This window comes from Sinocyclocheilus anshuiensis, unplaced genomic scaffold (assembly GCF_001515605.1).
Source record: "Sinocyclocheilus anshuiensis isolate Anshui unplaced genomic scaffold, SAMN03320099.WGS_v1.1 scaffold2853, whole genome shotgun sequence".
Taxonomy (NCBI): Eukaryota; Metazoa; Chordata; class Actinopteri; order Cypriniformes; family Cyprinidae; genus Sinocyclocheilus; species Sinocyclocheilus anshuiensis.
The window spans coordinates 26,182-41,678 of NW_015536645.1; the positions used below are offsets into that span (position 1 = coordinate 26,182).

A 15,497-nucleotide genomic window follows, 5' to 3' on the forward strand; every position below is an offset into this window, starting at 1 on the left:
CAGGTCATTCCACCAGGAGGGAACATTTAATTTAAAAGCCGTGAAAGTGATTTTGTGCCTCTTTGGGATGAACAAAGCGACGTTCACTTGCAGAATGCAAGCTTCTAGAGGGCACATATGTCTGAAGTAATACATTTAGGTAAAGGGGTGCAGTCTGGCCCGGATTAAGAACACATAGGCTACTATGGGGGCCTTCGGTTTTGCTATAACCCCAGGGCCCTATCTTGGTACCACAACGTTTTCTACCACAGGAATAATTTGTTTTTGTTTTTAAATCACATCTTCAACACACAGAGATACAATGAGTATGCACACTACATATTCCAGGCTACAGCACATTAAAAGAATATATACATTATATGAAGTCAAGGCAAACAGGTTTCCAGAAGCAGCAACAACTGTTAAGCACATACAGCTCCCTTAAGGAGTTTACGTTAAATAGTTTTATTATTAGAAGGTCTTCTTTCTGGCCCTAGAAGAGGAGAATCATCAGGGCTGGACTGGTGCTAAAATTCAGCCCATCTGGCCCACACAGTCCCTCATAAATGTTTGCTGGGGTTAGGGCAATTGGAATAAATAAATAATTTATTAATAAATAACAGACGAAAACAAATGATATTTTGAATACTTAAAATGCATTTAACAATATTAATATTCCATTACATTGCAGGCTCTTAATTATTTAAATCATATTTTTCTGCAATTAAAGTTTATTAGAACTATTAAATTCTCCTTTGTAGTTGCCCTAATGAAAAGCTATTTCATGATTCCAGAGTTAACTAGTAAACCTTTATAAAAGTGACTTATAGCCTTTATTTAACCAAATATTTAATAGGCTATAAGTAATAATGCCATATTTCTACAGTGTCAGTAACTGTTAAATAGCTTAGGTGTGGTGCTGTGGATTAAATTGCTTATTGTAGCTTCACCACGGAGACTTTGCAGTAGGTGGAGATAACAGCGCATGCAAGATTCTGTCCCACGCCCGCCCGCTCCCGCAGAAATATATCTTATCTGGTCCCGTTCCCGTCCACGACATTCATGTTTTGTCCTGCTCCCGCCCGCAAAAGCCCGCATAAAAGTAATCTATATAGATTTTTTTCAGTACATCGAAGAAACTTACATGAAATGCTTCTGTAACATCTCCTAAGCTCCAAAACATACCAGCATAAACGCTCCCAATAAAATATTTGTTATTTAGGCTAAGCATCAACATTCACAATCACAAACCACTGTTAACAGAAAAGCAAGCATGTGCTGCTGCGCATGGTTTGGCATGGCAGAATGCGAGCAGCGCGCTTCCTTTATTATCACTAAAAGCTGACATCTCAGTTAATCGCGATCTCGTAAAGCTCTGTTATAACACATTAAATATATGCACAATGAATCTTTCACAGTGTCTACACTTCGTGTGTTAAAATGAGAGGATTCGTGAGCACGCAATTTCAGCACTGCGGTGAGTAGATTCTAACTTAATCATCTCTGATTGGCCATTGCGTTCCAGAAATCAACAGCTGAGTCTGTGATTGGCTACATTGCGCAACCCTTTAAACACGTGTTATAAATAGAAACTATGCCTAGCTTGCACATGTCAATCATTTTAATGTTAATATTAATTGTTCTTTTTGCTTTTGTGCAACAGATAAATAATTTATGTTTTAGACACTTCATGTTTAGATAATTCCTATTTTGCGGAAGTCCCGCTAATCATTTTATTCTCCCGTATCCCGCACTTGCCCATCAAGAGTTGTCCCACGCCGCACCCTGTAGCGTTGGGTACCGCGGGTCTCTAGCCGCAACTCTAGTGTAAACGAGTACAAAGACTTTTGGACTGAAATAGCGCAGACACTAATATGTGGGGGCGTGGTGGGATTTCGGCAATCGGCCAAAAAGCTTGGGTGCACCCGATGACCAATCCGTTCTAGGTCTACTTTTCCTTTCCTCCACAGCACAGCCAATCACGTCGGGTCCCCTCAATCCACGGGCCCTGAGGCTTCAGCCCCGCCTAGCCCTTATATTAATCCGGCCCTGGGTGCAGAGCCAGTGGTGGTTTTATAGGCAAACATTAATTACTTACATTTTATGCGAGCAGCTATTGGTAGCCAGTGCAAATTGATAAACAGAGGTGTGACGTGCATTCTCTTTGGTTCAATCAAAATTAATCTTGCTGCCGTGTTCTGGATTAATTGTAAAGGTTTGATAGAACTGGCTGGAAGACCTGCCAAGAGGTCAAACTTCTTGTTCTACTTGAACAAGAAGTTGTGAAGCATGTTCCGAAAGAAAGGGCCTGATCTTCTTGATGTTGAATAAAGCAAATCTGCAGGACCGGGCAGTTTTAGAAATGTGGTCTTAGAAAGTCTTTTAGACAAGCTGAGATGCGAGCAGCTATTGTTGGATCATCAGAATGGAATGAGAGATAGAGTTTAGTGTCATCAGCATGGCAGTGATATGAAAAGCCATGTCTTTGAATGACAGAACCTAGTGATGCCATGTAGACAGAAGAGAAGTGGTCCAAGAACTGAGCCCTGAGGCACCCCAGTAATGCCACCATTATTGTGGTCAGTGTTTGCTTTAGTTTGTCTCTTGACCCTTTTAGGAATTCAAAGTAATCTGCTTTTAAGCAAATGCAATATTGTTTCACAGCAAACATTTGTGCATTGCTGAATCAAACCTTGAAGTAGCAGATGAGCTTGCTTTCTGCCTGTAACTCATGATTAATGGTCATCATGAAGTGGTCTCTCTTTGGTTTATTGACGGACATTCGGCTAATACAGAAGAGCAATAAAAAAAAAAATCAGATTTAACAAATGCCACTGTAATGCTTCAATATTGAAAAAAAGAGAGAGAACTTTATTGGCTCAGGCTTTTAGACATGAACACTTATCATATGATCCTCAACAGCGGTGACAATAATGTTTCATACTGCAGTGCATGATGGGAGTTTTTACTATGGTGTTACCCAGCATGCATTGCAGCATGAAACAGTTTGTTGATTGTCACCATTGTTGAGATTCATATGCTGGTTATTGATGTCTGTGTGTGTCTAAATAGTACAAGAGCTCAAATATTTATGTTATATCATTTCACATGGGTTATTTTTATTCACAATAACTATTAGAACAATACATTGTTTGCATGCTGTAGTTTTACAGAGTTAATTATGCCAAACCTAAACATATACATGAAAAAGAGTTATTTTGATTGTGATCAGGCCAGCTCATGATGACCACCTCATCATACAAAACAGCTATTATCTCATCACTGTACAGCACGAACATCACTGTTTTACAACACCTCATGCATCGCTACACAGAGAGATCTAACACAGAAGTCAAGGGTCAAGAGCCCAACTAAAGCAAACACTGATCTCCATGATGGTGCCATAATTTTAACCAATAAAACATCAACATCTGATCCTCTGTAATTCTCAATAACAGCAGCTGTTCATCACTAATGCACAATCATCATTTAATTAGTCACTTAATTATCTCATTAACTTTAACTCTTTGAGGACTTGGCATTTGACTCCACGCAGACCACAGGGTGAGCACCCCCTGCTGGCCTCACTAACGCCTCTTCCAGCAGCAACCTAGTTTTCCCAGGAGGTCTCCCATCCAGGTACTGACCAGGCTCAGCCCTGCTTAGCTTCAGTGGGCAACCAGTCTTGGGCTACATGGTGATATGGCTGCCGGCTGTTGTTGGACTTGGACACCCCACTTCTCCAAGATACCTTGAAGGACCTATCTGAGAGGTAAGAATCAAACCACTGGAGTGCGGTTCCTGAGATGCCCTTTGCCAATAGGGTTGACAGGAGAATCTGGTGGTTAACCATGTCAAAAGCAGTGGACAGATCCAGCAAGATAAGTATTGAAGATTTGGAATCCGCTCTTGCCAGTCTTAGGGCTTCAACAACTGAGTCTCAGTTGAATGTCCACTTCTGAAACCAGACTGGTTGCTGTCAAGGAAGTTGTACTGTGTGAGAAAGGCAGAAACTTCATTGAACACAGTAATTGCAAAAACACTTGAACGAGCTAAGTATATCATATAACAGCAGCAGCAGCAAGCGGTTTATCTAGTTAAGTATGTGAGAATACAACATCAAAGCGTCACAGATTTTAGAACAGTAAAGTGAATCGGGGAGTACCTATTACTCGTAACCTCCAAGGCTTTCAATATTTTCTATGGGCATTCTTACATTGTGTGCGAACGGGCTGATTTCAGATAGGATTTAAGTGGGATTGGTTTGCAGTTGGAGTTTCACAGCTTAATTCCATCCTAACTCAAGGTGAACCCATCAACTATCTTCCACAAACGTTCTACTGTCAACAGCCTTACTTTGAGCAACAGAAAATAATTTACCCGCATATAAGTGAACTTGTGGTGCACATGCGATGCAGACAGTCACAAGAGAGCGCTCACTCTTAAAGGGGCCACATCTTTAGTTCAGTGATAGTTAAGAGTTTATGAAAAATGATGTTTAGTGATAGTCAGATAATTACAAATTAGTTTAATATATAAAGATAAGAAAAAAAAGGTAAGAAGATATTACGATGATATTTATTGAATGACAAAATTTAACTATTTGCTCTGGTCACCTAAGCCTGAGTCAGGTGGTTGCTGGGAGGGACCTCATCTATCAGCTTACAATGTGATTCCTGTTTGTAAAGACACACATAGTGCGCGTTTCTACCTAGGTAAGTTTGAGCTATATTGGCTCAGACACACAGTTTTTTAGGTCATTAGTTAAATAAACCTAAGGGTACAGCACCCAGGTTCACATTGCTAAGCCACTAGTTAATTTCTCTGGGTTTCACTAGCCCAGAAACACATTTAAGTCAAGTCATTAGTTTTACGCTATCTGGTCAACTGATCAGGTACACACATCTATAGTCCACTAGCATTATGCCATTCGGCAAAGCAGGCCCTGGCTCACATATGGCGCTTTTCCACTGCATGGTACGGCATGGTACGGCTCGGTACGGTTCACTTTTGGGGGGTTTTCCACTGGGTACAGTACCTGGTACTTTTTTTAGTACCACCTCGGTTGGGGTTCCAAGTGAACCGTACCGTTACCAAAACGTGACGTGTAAACTCTGCTGATCACGGATTGGCCGGAGAGAATCGTCACTACCTGCGTCACTGAACTTGCGACACAAACACAAAAGAACCGCTAGATTTAAATCAGCAGCCAGCGAAGGATCAAACGCAACCGTTTTGAATGAGCACACCTTTTTTTAACAACCAAAAAGTTTTGTTGTCTGTTGCAGAAGAACAGACGTTCCTCTCGTTGATAGCAGAGGAGCGGATCCAGCGAGAGCTTGATGGGGCGATGCGGAATTAAAAAGTTTTTTTTAGGAGTCGTGGTAGTAGAGGCGGCGCAACTATATCGACATGTGTATAATCCCACCCACTCTAAAGCGGTACTGAACTGCAGTGGAAACGCAAACCGTGTCAAGCCGAACCGTGCCGTGCCGAGCCGAGTCGTACCACGCAGTGGAAAAGCGCCAATAGATAGCAAACATGCGGTCTCATGGCTCTCCGGAGCAGCAGCAGTACATCTGTCTTGGCTATAGATCTGCTTTTTTGGCGGATTTTATCATTTCATTTCTCTCCTGCCTTTTGGGGACGCTTTCAAGCACATTATTGTATATGAGCAGTACGTTTTCTTGCTGTCAGCAGCATACACATTTTAGCTGTTGTTTATCTTCTCATTCCAGCTTTGTTGGGGGTTATCTTATATGCTATTTGTGCAGTAGCAGTATGTCTTAAATACTCAGAGCACCATATCAGCTTATGTATTGGCAGTAGCAAGTTCCTGTACTTGCTTTCAGCAGCAGCAATAATCTACAGCAGCAGCAATTCAGCAGCAGCAGCGAAGCAGATCTATTCCGCCAAGACCAAATACATTAACATTGTCATATCCATTACATGCTAAAATCTTCTGAGAGTTCTTATGATATAAATTATTGACATGTATTTATGAATTTAGTCATGATGTTTTATCAAATTGTAATTATTATTTTTCAAGGATAATTCTAGTGATGTACAAGATGACTTAGAAGATAATGACACAACACAAGCAAAAGTAAGTGAACATTGAAAATACTAATATCAAATCAAACACTTCATGACTACATTTAAAAATGATATTGGAGATGACATGCTATTACTAATATCAAATCAAACACTTCATGACTACATTTAAAAATGATATTGGAGATGACATGCTATGTTTACATTAAAATACAGGGTCCACCATCCACTGGCTCCAGTGATGACAAGGATGAGCAGCTTTGTTGTGTCTGAAGATGGCCCAATAGCCCAGAAAAGCCCATGGCACAGTTCAGTCAATGCAAAGACTGGTTTTACCCAACATGTGTTGGATGTTAGGATATTGCTGTTATTTCACCCTGGTTCTGTCCTAACTGCACAACAAGACAGACATAAAAAACAAAACTGAAGAAGACTAAGCTTTCCTCTATACAACAAAGGAACAATGATACTGTTTCAGTGCTACAAAAAATTTTGGGGAAAAATATAAAAGAATGGATATCAATTCATTGCTGGATTGTCTGAAAATATAAGAATCGCAGGACTTAGACCATGAGTTTACACCTCTGAAACACCAATACAGTACCTGCAGTACATTGCAATTTCACCCTTTACATTACTTATGTACACCACTGAACAGCTCCAACTCACAAGAGATTTACAAAAGGACACAAACCTTTTATTGTACCTAGATGCCACTGGAAGTGTTGTTACAAAACCCCCAAGTTGTAAAAATGTTTTGTATTATGTACTTTGCTGCCCGGTTCTGTCAACTTCTGCAACAACTATTCCTGTAGCAGAGAGCTAACCGTTGTTCATGTGAACTCAAAGACAGCCTGATGCTTTGTATATAGACTATTTGTGGGTGGCTGTTTGTTGTTTAACCTATCAATATCGACTAAAGTATAATAGGGTAAATCCTGTATAGTGACTTATCCTATATAGTGCTTGCATAAAGCAAGTAGTGCATACAAAGATACATAACAGCTAAATTACAAGTGTAAGTCATTGTAAGCCCCTTTTGAGGCACGAATCCCCCCCGTTATATATATAAAAAAAAAACAAGTGGGCTCCCCCAAAGACCACGGTATAGTTCGAACACTGACTAAACATAAGCAAATTACTAAATTAACTAATCTGAAGTCTAGGAAGCACTATTACGTCTAAGCTTCCGTCACTAATTTCAACAAGTATCTTAATATCCATACCGTAATAATAACAGTAAAACCAATACTCAACTGGTCCACGAGATTTTATCCAGATGGCTCTTCCATCTCATTTATCAGTCGGTCCACTTGATCGTTAAACCTTGCTCGTAAATCTGATAAACAGGAATGAATATGACGGTCAGACCTTCTTTCACTTATGGGCGCCAACACAGCCTTGAAAGTGGCGTTGTTTTCTCTACATCACGTTAGTGATTGGTCAAATTGTAAGGCATGTGATGGTACGCATATTTGCATACGTCATTTTGGAAACGTTTAATTGGTAGATTCCTTTATACAATTCCAACAAATTTGTTCTATGCAGCATTTAGGATAGACATATGATGTCTATGGCATTTAGTGTAACATGGCACGTATGAATTTTCTTCAGCACTGTAAGAATGTGTACAGATTATTCAATCTGGCAGTTTCGATAAGGATGTACAATTATCCAGGTGAGTGTTTTTAAATGTGTGAAAACGATGACGTTCCACTGTAAAATATTTTTTAATGAAATATCTTCAATGTCCTGTAATTAAAGATCCACTTATTTAGTGACTTTATGCTTTTTAAATGTAATTTAAGACTACATAGCCTATTTAAATGTGTATATTTGTCAATTTCAGCGTTAATTTTATAAATTGGTATAAGCAAATTACACAGTTTATGTCATTTTATTATTATTATTGTTACGTTGACAGTTAAAAATCATGACAGCAGTGGCCAGTAGATGCTGCAATGCTATAACATTGGTAATTTCTTGCAGCAGTGCCATTATGCTCAATTATTGTTACAGAAGAAAACTTAATGCTAATGCTGCTACAAAATAAATGAGCTCACTGCCGTACAATTTTTAATTCTCAACTATTCTTTGTTAATGTTTTTTTATTTCAAATAAATTTCAAGTGTCAGTGTTTTGCATCATTGTCACATTATGTTTACAGCTATGTGTATTTTTGTGTGTATAAGTGCATGCTTGTGTTATGTTTATAATCACGATTTCTGATTGTTTTCTTTAGAATTGAGGACCTGAAAAGAAGTCTGACATGGGCCCAAGGTCAATTGTTAAGTCCAGCCGACACAGATGCATTGCAACAACTGCTTGCAGAACTTACCCAAGAGGTCCATAATTTGACCAATGATGTTCAGGAAGGTAACCTAGTGATAATGTTATGTAATGAAACAGTAACATTTACATTTGGCAGACATTTTTATTGAAAGGGACACAGTGCATTCAGTCTATACATATCTCTTGTCGTCAGTATGTGACTTCTCTAAATTGAGAACATGACATTTTAATCTATTATCTCTGATTAGTCTGAAATGTATATATTTCTAGATATTTTATTGTGTTTTTTAGGGTCAAGCATCAATCAAGCCCCAAGAGCAGATGGTGCTTCACTATACTCGATTTCTCAAGACCAACTACAGTTTTTGGTATCTTGCAATTTTACTGTTGCAGAGATGGCAAGCATTCTGCATGTGTCTTAGTCAACAGTAAAACGACGTTTAAGGCAAGTGCATGTCATAATTAATAAAAACAAGTTCTTGTGATTATGTTTTTAATTTCATTCTTCATGTGCTACTTTATTGTGTTCAGTTAATGCTTCAATCAAGTTTATTTTTTGTAGGAAATTCAACTTACAACGCACAAAATGATATACACAGCTAACTGACTTGCTGACTTGCTAACAGCTTCATGACTTAGTAAAGGAGATTGTGGGACGTAACTGGCAGATTGGACCAGAATCTGTAAGAGCACGTTTATTTGGTCAAGGTGTCTTAGTGCAAAGACACAGAGTACGGGCAAGTGTTCTTCGCACTGATCCTGCTGCTGCTGCTCAGAGAGCCCTGACACAAAGGCTGTACAGGCGGGCCTATCATGTTGCAGGTCCAAACTCACTTTGGCATGTAGATGGAAACCATAAACTCATAAGGTATGCAAACTAGTTTTGCTGAAGTCTTAAAAGGAATCTATTTCTTCTTTTACCTTTAATGTGTAATATAGCTGTGCAAATGGGAGTTTGTAGTATTTTTATTACTTTTAAAATACTACAAAACTTATACTCTTTTAGAACGTATAAAAAATATATACTTAAAACTAAATAAGAAACTGTGCAGGCCTAACTTTTGGTTAATTATACATACTCATTATGTTCTTTTTAATTTGTTATCCTTCTGTTGATTTGGGTCCCTTAAAGTGTAATCTTGTAAGTTGTAACCATAAACAAAGTGTTTGAACCAAAGAAGATAACCCATGCCATTTGACAATGAGATCATATGTGACCCTGCATTTGAAATCCAGGCTAAAGTCTAAAAATCTACTTGTGAGATAATGAGCATCAAAGTTTGATTTCAATCATTAATTTCACTATTGTTTTAATCGTTGACATGGTCTTAGTCAGTATTTCAGATATCAATGTTATCACAGAATGTTTACATTATGTAGGATGATTTTATGTAGAAAACAGTAAATCACCAAATAATGCTTTTAGCTGGGTTTAGCAGGGTCACATTTGGTTAACGCTTGTAAAAAAAAAAAAAAATCATATCTGCAAGTGACATTAATAAGTATAGTGGGCTCCTTAAATTTCATACTGAAATATGGTATTACATATAAGCCTGATGTATAACTGCATTAATACTTGTTTTAGGTGGAGAATCGTAATTCATGGGGGGATTGACGGGTTCAGTCGACTCATCGTGATGCTCCAGGCATCGACAAATAATCGCAGCACAACAGTCATGGAGCTCTTTTTGTAGGCTGTTCAAAAGTATGGTGTTCCCTCTCGTGTCCGATGTGACCATGGTGGTGAAAACAACTTCATCTGTGCATTTATGGAGCTCTACAGAGGTTTCAGAAGAGGCGGTGCTATAAGGGGAAGCAGCACACACAACCAACGAATAGAGAGACTTTGGGGGGATCTTTGGAAGGGGATTACGAACACATACTATGACTTGTTTTCATTTCTTGAGGAAGAGAACATTATCGACATAAATAATGAGATGCACCTCTGGGCTTTACACTTCGTGTACATCCCCCGAATTATTAGAGACCTTCGCCTGTTTGCTGCACAGTGGAACAACCATGGACTCAGAACAGAGAGACGCCAAACACAGTGTCAAATTTTTGTTCGAGGCTGCCTGAGTTTGCAGAACTCATCGCTGACTGCAATTTGGGATATTTTTGCAACCCCAACTGAGCCTTTGGCTTCAAGTACTAGCCCAGCCACAGGTCAGTCATTTCGAGCTTCTTCAGAGGCACAGTCTCTGTTCCGGTGGCAGGAAAGAGTGCATGTTCCTGATACACTGTTTGAACTTGAGCAAAATCGTTTGCTGCAACTTGTTGAACAATGTGACCCTCTTGGTGAGGACAGAGGTTTGCTGGGAATACCCATACTCCAAAGAGTTCTGGCTTTCCTGAGGCAATAATACATGCATGGCAAAATTTGTCATAATGTCTTTGAAGACATGTCCTTATCCCTTTCATGTTTTATTTATTTTTTTATATTTTTTTCCCCCAGTATTTCTATTGTTTCTCTGGGTAGAAATTGTTGTTCTGCAGTTTTATACAGCAGTTTATTTATCATGCTAGGTGTGATTAATTAATTGTAACCTGACTTGTCCATACTTTATTTTTATGTTATTAACATTGTATGTTGTATTACTTCAATTTAAGTCTCTCAAATGCTTAATATATTTACAGCTTAACGAGCTGTAGCCAAGATGAATTATTCAACTGAGGAAAAGAGAAGACTCTTTGTTTGTTTACTTGTTATTGGGATAATTTAACCAAACTGTTATCAAGGCTGTAATCTTAAAACTATTGAGCGCAAATAGTTTGCTTTGTTGACCAGAAGATAATTAACTCCGCCTACCAGCATCCGAATAGATCTGGAATAGAGAAAGTGTAAAACTGATCCATCTAAAACAGCTGATCATGTGGCATCGAGCGTAAAACGGCGTCACAGATAGTTTGGAGCATTTTGACTCGAAGCCGTCTTTGGCCGAGCTCACTCTTCTACTTTTTCCAATCACGTATCAGACCGTAAAGGCATTTGTGTTCAGTAACATTAAGAAAATACTTGAATGTTTAAAAAAAAAAAAAAAAGCATAAAATTGGCCTAAAATTAAAAAGTAGTTGTAAAAAATGTGTTCCACTTATCTGCAACCTATATAAATACTTAAGGTTGGAATAAAAAAACAAAGACTTTTATCTAAAATAAAAAAATAAAATAGGATTAACAAATAAAGTTCCAAGGTCAACCCAAACAAGCCACTGCAACTGAAGGCATTTAGGAATTTTAGCCCTTTCAGTTGTTGCACAATCCTGGTACAAGTACCCTGTGAAGTAGCGTAAATAAAGCAACATTCGTGTTAAATGATTCGACAGATGTAACGCAAATCCTTTGCTAAAACATCCAAGTATTGTAGACAGGGACAACGGGTAAATACACTGAACAAAATTATAAACGCAACACTTTTGTTTTTGCCCCCATTTTTCATGAGCTGAACTCAAAGATCTAAGACTTTTTCTATGTACACAAAAGGCCTATTTCTCTCAAATATCGTTCACAAATCTGTCTAAATCTGTGTTAGTGAGCACTTCTCCTTTGCCGAGATAATCCATCCACCTCACAGGTGTGGCATATCAAGATGCTGATTAGACAGCATGATTATCGCACAGGTGTGCCTTAGGCTGGCCACAATAAAAGGTCACTCTAAAATGTGCAGTTTTATCACACAGCACAATGCCACAGATGTCGCAAGTTTTGAGGGAGCGTGCAATTGGCATGCTGACTGCAGGAATGTCCACCAGAGCTGTTACCCGTGAATTGAATGTTCATTTCTCTACCATAAGCCGTCTCCAAAGGCGTTTCAGAGAATTTGGCAGTACATCTTTACTGTGGACTGACTGTTTTGAAACTTATATGGTAGTTACATAGCCCCTAGACCTCAGTTATCGTGAAAAAAGCCTGGAAATTTCAGTTTTGACAATATGGGACCTTTAAGGTCTTTGGACCTTGCATTTAACTATGTAATACAGTTCATTGTTAATAACTTTGAAACATATCTATTGTAGCATAACTAAAATTGTTTAATGTTACACTTACACATAACAAGAGGGTAACAAGGGATCACTTTAAATTACAGCCCGCAAATGTTACACTTACACAGTAACTACACATAGGGATCACTTTAAATTACAGCCCGCAGATGTTACACTTACACAGTAACTACACATAAAATGAGGGTAACAAGGGATCACTTTATATTAAAGCCCGCAGATGTTACACTTACACAGTAACTACATATAACAAGGGTATATGTTTGCATAGTACTTAAGAAAAATGTTGCATTACATTTTATTCTACTTGCCTCAAACCACATACGGAAGCTCAAGTGTACCAACAGCACTACAGCTATCAAAAAACATCAATTATACAGTAGATATACTATGTTTGCACAGTAGTTAAGAAAAATGTTGTAGTACATTTTAATCTACTTGCCTCGAACCACATACGGAAGCCCAAAGTGCACCAACAGCACTACAGCTATCAAAAAACATCAGTTATACAGTAATTATACATGCGTTGTGTATTATGATGTTATATTTATATGTTATATTCTGGGAGCAACTGGAAACAGCTAATCTAGTTTTCCCACTGTATTGCACCTCGACAGTACAATGCTGCTGACGGACTCACTGCTGAGATGACCATATGCAATGCTCTTTCATCAGGTACATTTTCATATGGAAATTTCTAAACCAAATCATAGCAGAAACTCATTGCATCATTTCCCCATTCTTTATAATCTCCATGATCCCACATGAAACAGTATCAGTCATGTAAGATATATGTTGTAATAATACAATAAGTACCCAGTACATAGTGTATAAATATACTGCATCATATATTTTGTGTTATTACAATAAGGCAACTTCTAAATCATAATATTGTTTCCTAACACAGTAGGTCATGCATACCACATAATCTTAGAATAGTTACATTTACATTTAATAATTTAGCAGACGCTTTTATCCAAAGCGACTTACAAATGAGGACAATGGAAGCAATCAAAATCAACAAAAGAGCAATGATATACAAGTGCTATAACAAGTCTCATTTAGCTTAAAGCAGTTAAGAATAGAATAGTTACACCTTACTTATGAAATACTAACAGTATTAATACTTTTAATTTTCCAAGTAATTACCCCCTTATCCCCCAAACATTGCACATTGTTTCCGTTTACCTACACGTACGTAGTACAGCTGTAAGTTATGCTCACGCGGAAAATTTCGGTCTGTGTGTCATACATGCCACGTAAATTTCAGAATAGGTGCCCTTTAGTTATAAAATACTTACAGTATAAATCTATAGTTACAAATAGGTGCACTGCAAATTCTGTTTAATTACGCGGTACATTGCAGGCTGTAATCTAAAGCATTACCTATTAGTTTAGGTAATTTCAATACTTGTGAAAGTGTTACGTTAACACACATGTGGTGGTACCCATATTTACACTGACAAAAAGTGTTAGATTGAACTCTTGTTGTTAAATTTCTGGTTTCATATTTGTAGTGTGGGTTTTGGAGCAATGTCTGTAAAGATTTGCAAGTGCCAAATACTCTTACAAATTGCAGAAAAATAGTTCCGACATCTCTGCTTCCTTTGAAGGTAATTTATCATTTGTAGAGACTTCAACGAGTCTCTACAAACTACTAATTTATGTTTTTGACAACTTTCAAATACTTAGGATGGTCATTTGCCTCCATGCCACAAAGAAGAGGCTGAATGTCCATCTTTCAATCTGGTGACTTTTTATCTTTAATTTGCTTTTCATTTGTTGTACTTTGTGTAACTTAGACTTCATTTGATAAATGAGCCCACCCTCTCTGTCTTTCTAGGATGTGTGTGAGACAAAGGCTGACAGTGATGTAGTCTGTAGTCCTGTAACAGATAACCTGGAATCAGATTGTGCTTCCGTAAGTGAAACGGTTAACCATACTTATTCTATTAAATGTAAGAAATATTCAAACCATAATACAATGACCAGTGTAATAAAGTAAATACTTCTGCATGTCTGGATCAAGTCATTTATCCAGTGCATATTAATTGTAATGTGAGGAATATTAAATTTATTAGTTTTTTTCTGTTCCATGCTACAAAATTATTTGGTAAAATATATATATAAACAACAGTAAAAGGTATTGTAAAGATAAATAGTACTGTAGAAAAAGTGTTCTTATTTGTTATGTATTTAGGTCTGGGTTAGCATTCTCTGGGAAAATTACTTAACCTTTTCAACATAGTCAGTTGCTAATCACTTTGCTCTGTCCGTGAAGGCTTTAATGTTCCAAATCACATTAATTTAATTTGTAGTTTGGCTGTATCAACACATTAATATTAATATATGGAATGTCACCTAATAAACGGGAAAAGTAAAGACATAAATGATAGTTCAAAGTAGGGGCGCTCTGATTGATCGGCTGCCGATCACTATCGGCCGATAATCACGTTGGGATGATTGATTGGCGGTCTCTAAAAGGCCGATCTCAAGCTGATGACGCTGCCGTGAGAGATTTGGCACGACATGCAGTGGCACCGTCTCAGTCCGGCGCGGGTGAAGTAATTTTCACGAGTTCACACTTACATATAATTAAATAAAGGTTATGCGTATTTGGCGTGCTGTCCGGGGAGAGGGGTCCGAGCTCGGTGTCCAGCCTGGCCCAAAAGCGCTCCCCCAAAAGCAATTAGAACAGGACAGCAGCCAGATACGTGCATTTACGACCCCCCAAAAAGCAAGGCTTAATGTTAGAGGGGTGCTGGACATCCTTTGTTATACGTTTATTGCGGCAGTATCTAGGAAGAGAATTTGGAAGCGTTCATTGCTGAAAGAGAGAGATAAAGGCTCCTGCGGGAGACGCAACTATCGCGGCAGTAGAGAAAGCTAGAAAAGGCTCCTGCGGGAGCAGACACTGCTGCGGAAGTAGAGAAATACAGAAAAGGCTCCTGCGGGAGCAGACACTGCTGCGGAAGTAGAGAAATACAGAAAAGGCTCCTGCGGGAGCAGACACTGCTGCGGAAGTAGAGAAATACAGAAAAGGCTCCTGCGGGAGCAGACACTGCTGCGGCGGTGGGGAAATATGGAAAAAAACTCCTGCGGGGGTGGGGACTGCTGCGGCAGTGTGGGAATTAGGTAAGGCTCCTGCGGGAGCGGGGGGCTGTTGGGATGGC

The 15,497-nt window shown here is 38.6% G+C and overlaps 1 long non-coding RNA gene across 1 annotated transcript; it reads right to left on the bottom strand.

The window, feature by feature from the left end:
* Nucleotides 1-2,593: 2,593 nt before the first annotated feature.
* LOC107654330 (uncharacterized) lies at nucleotides 2,594-10,354 on the bottom strand. The gene is made up of 3 exons (XR_001630320.1): nucleotides 10,344-10,354; nucleotides 8,930-8,932; nucleotides 2,594-2,671 (listed from the first exon to the last, which is right to left on the bottom strand). It is a non-coding gene; the product is annotated as an uncharacterized LOC107654330 (long non-coding RNA).
* Nucleotides 10,355-15,497: the final 5,143 nt, after the last annotated feature.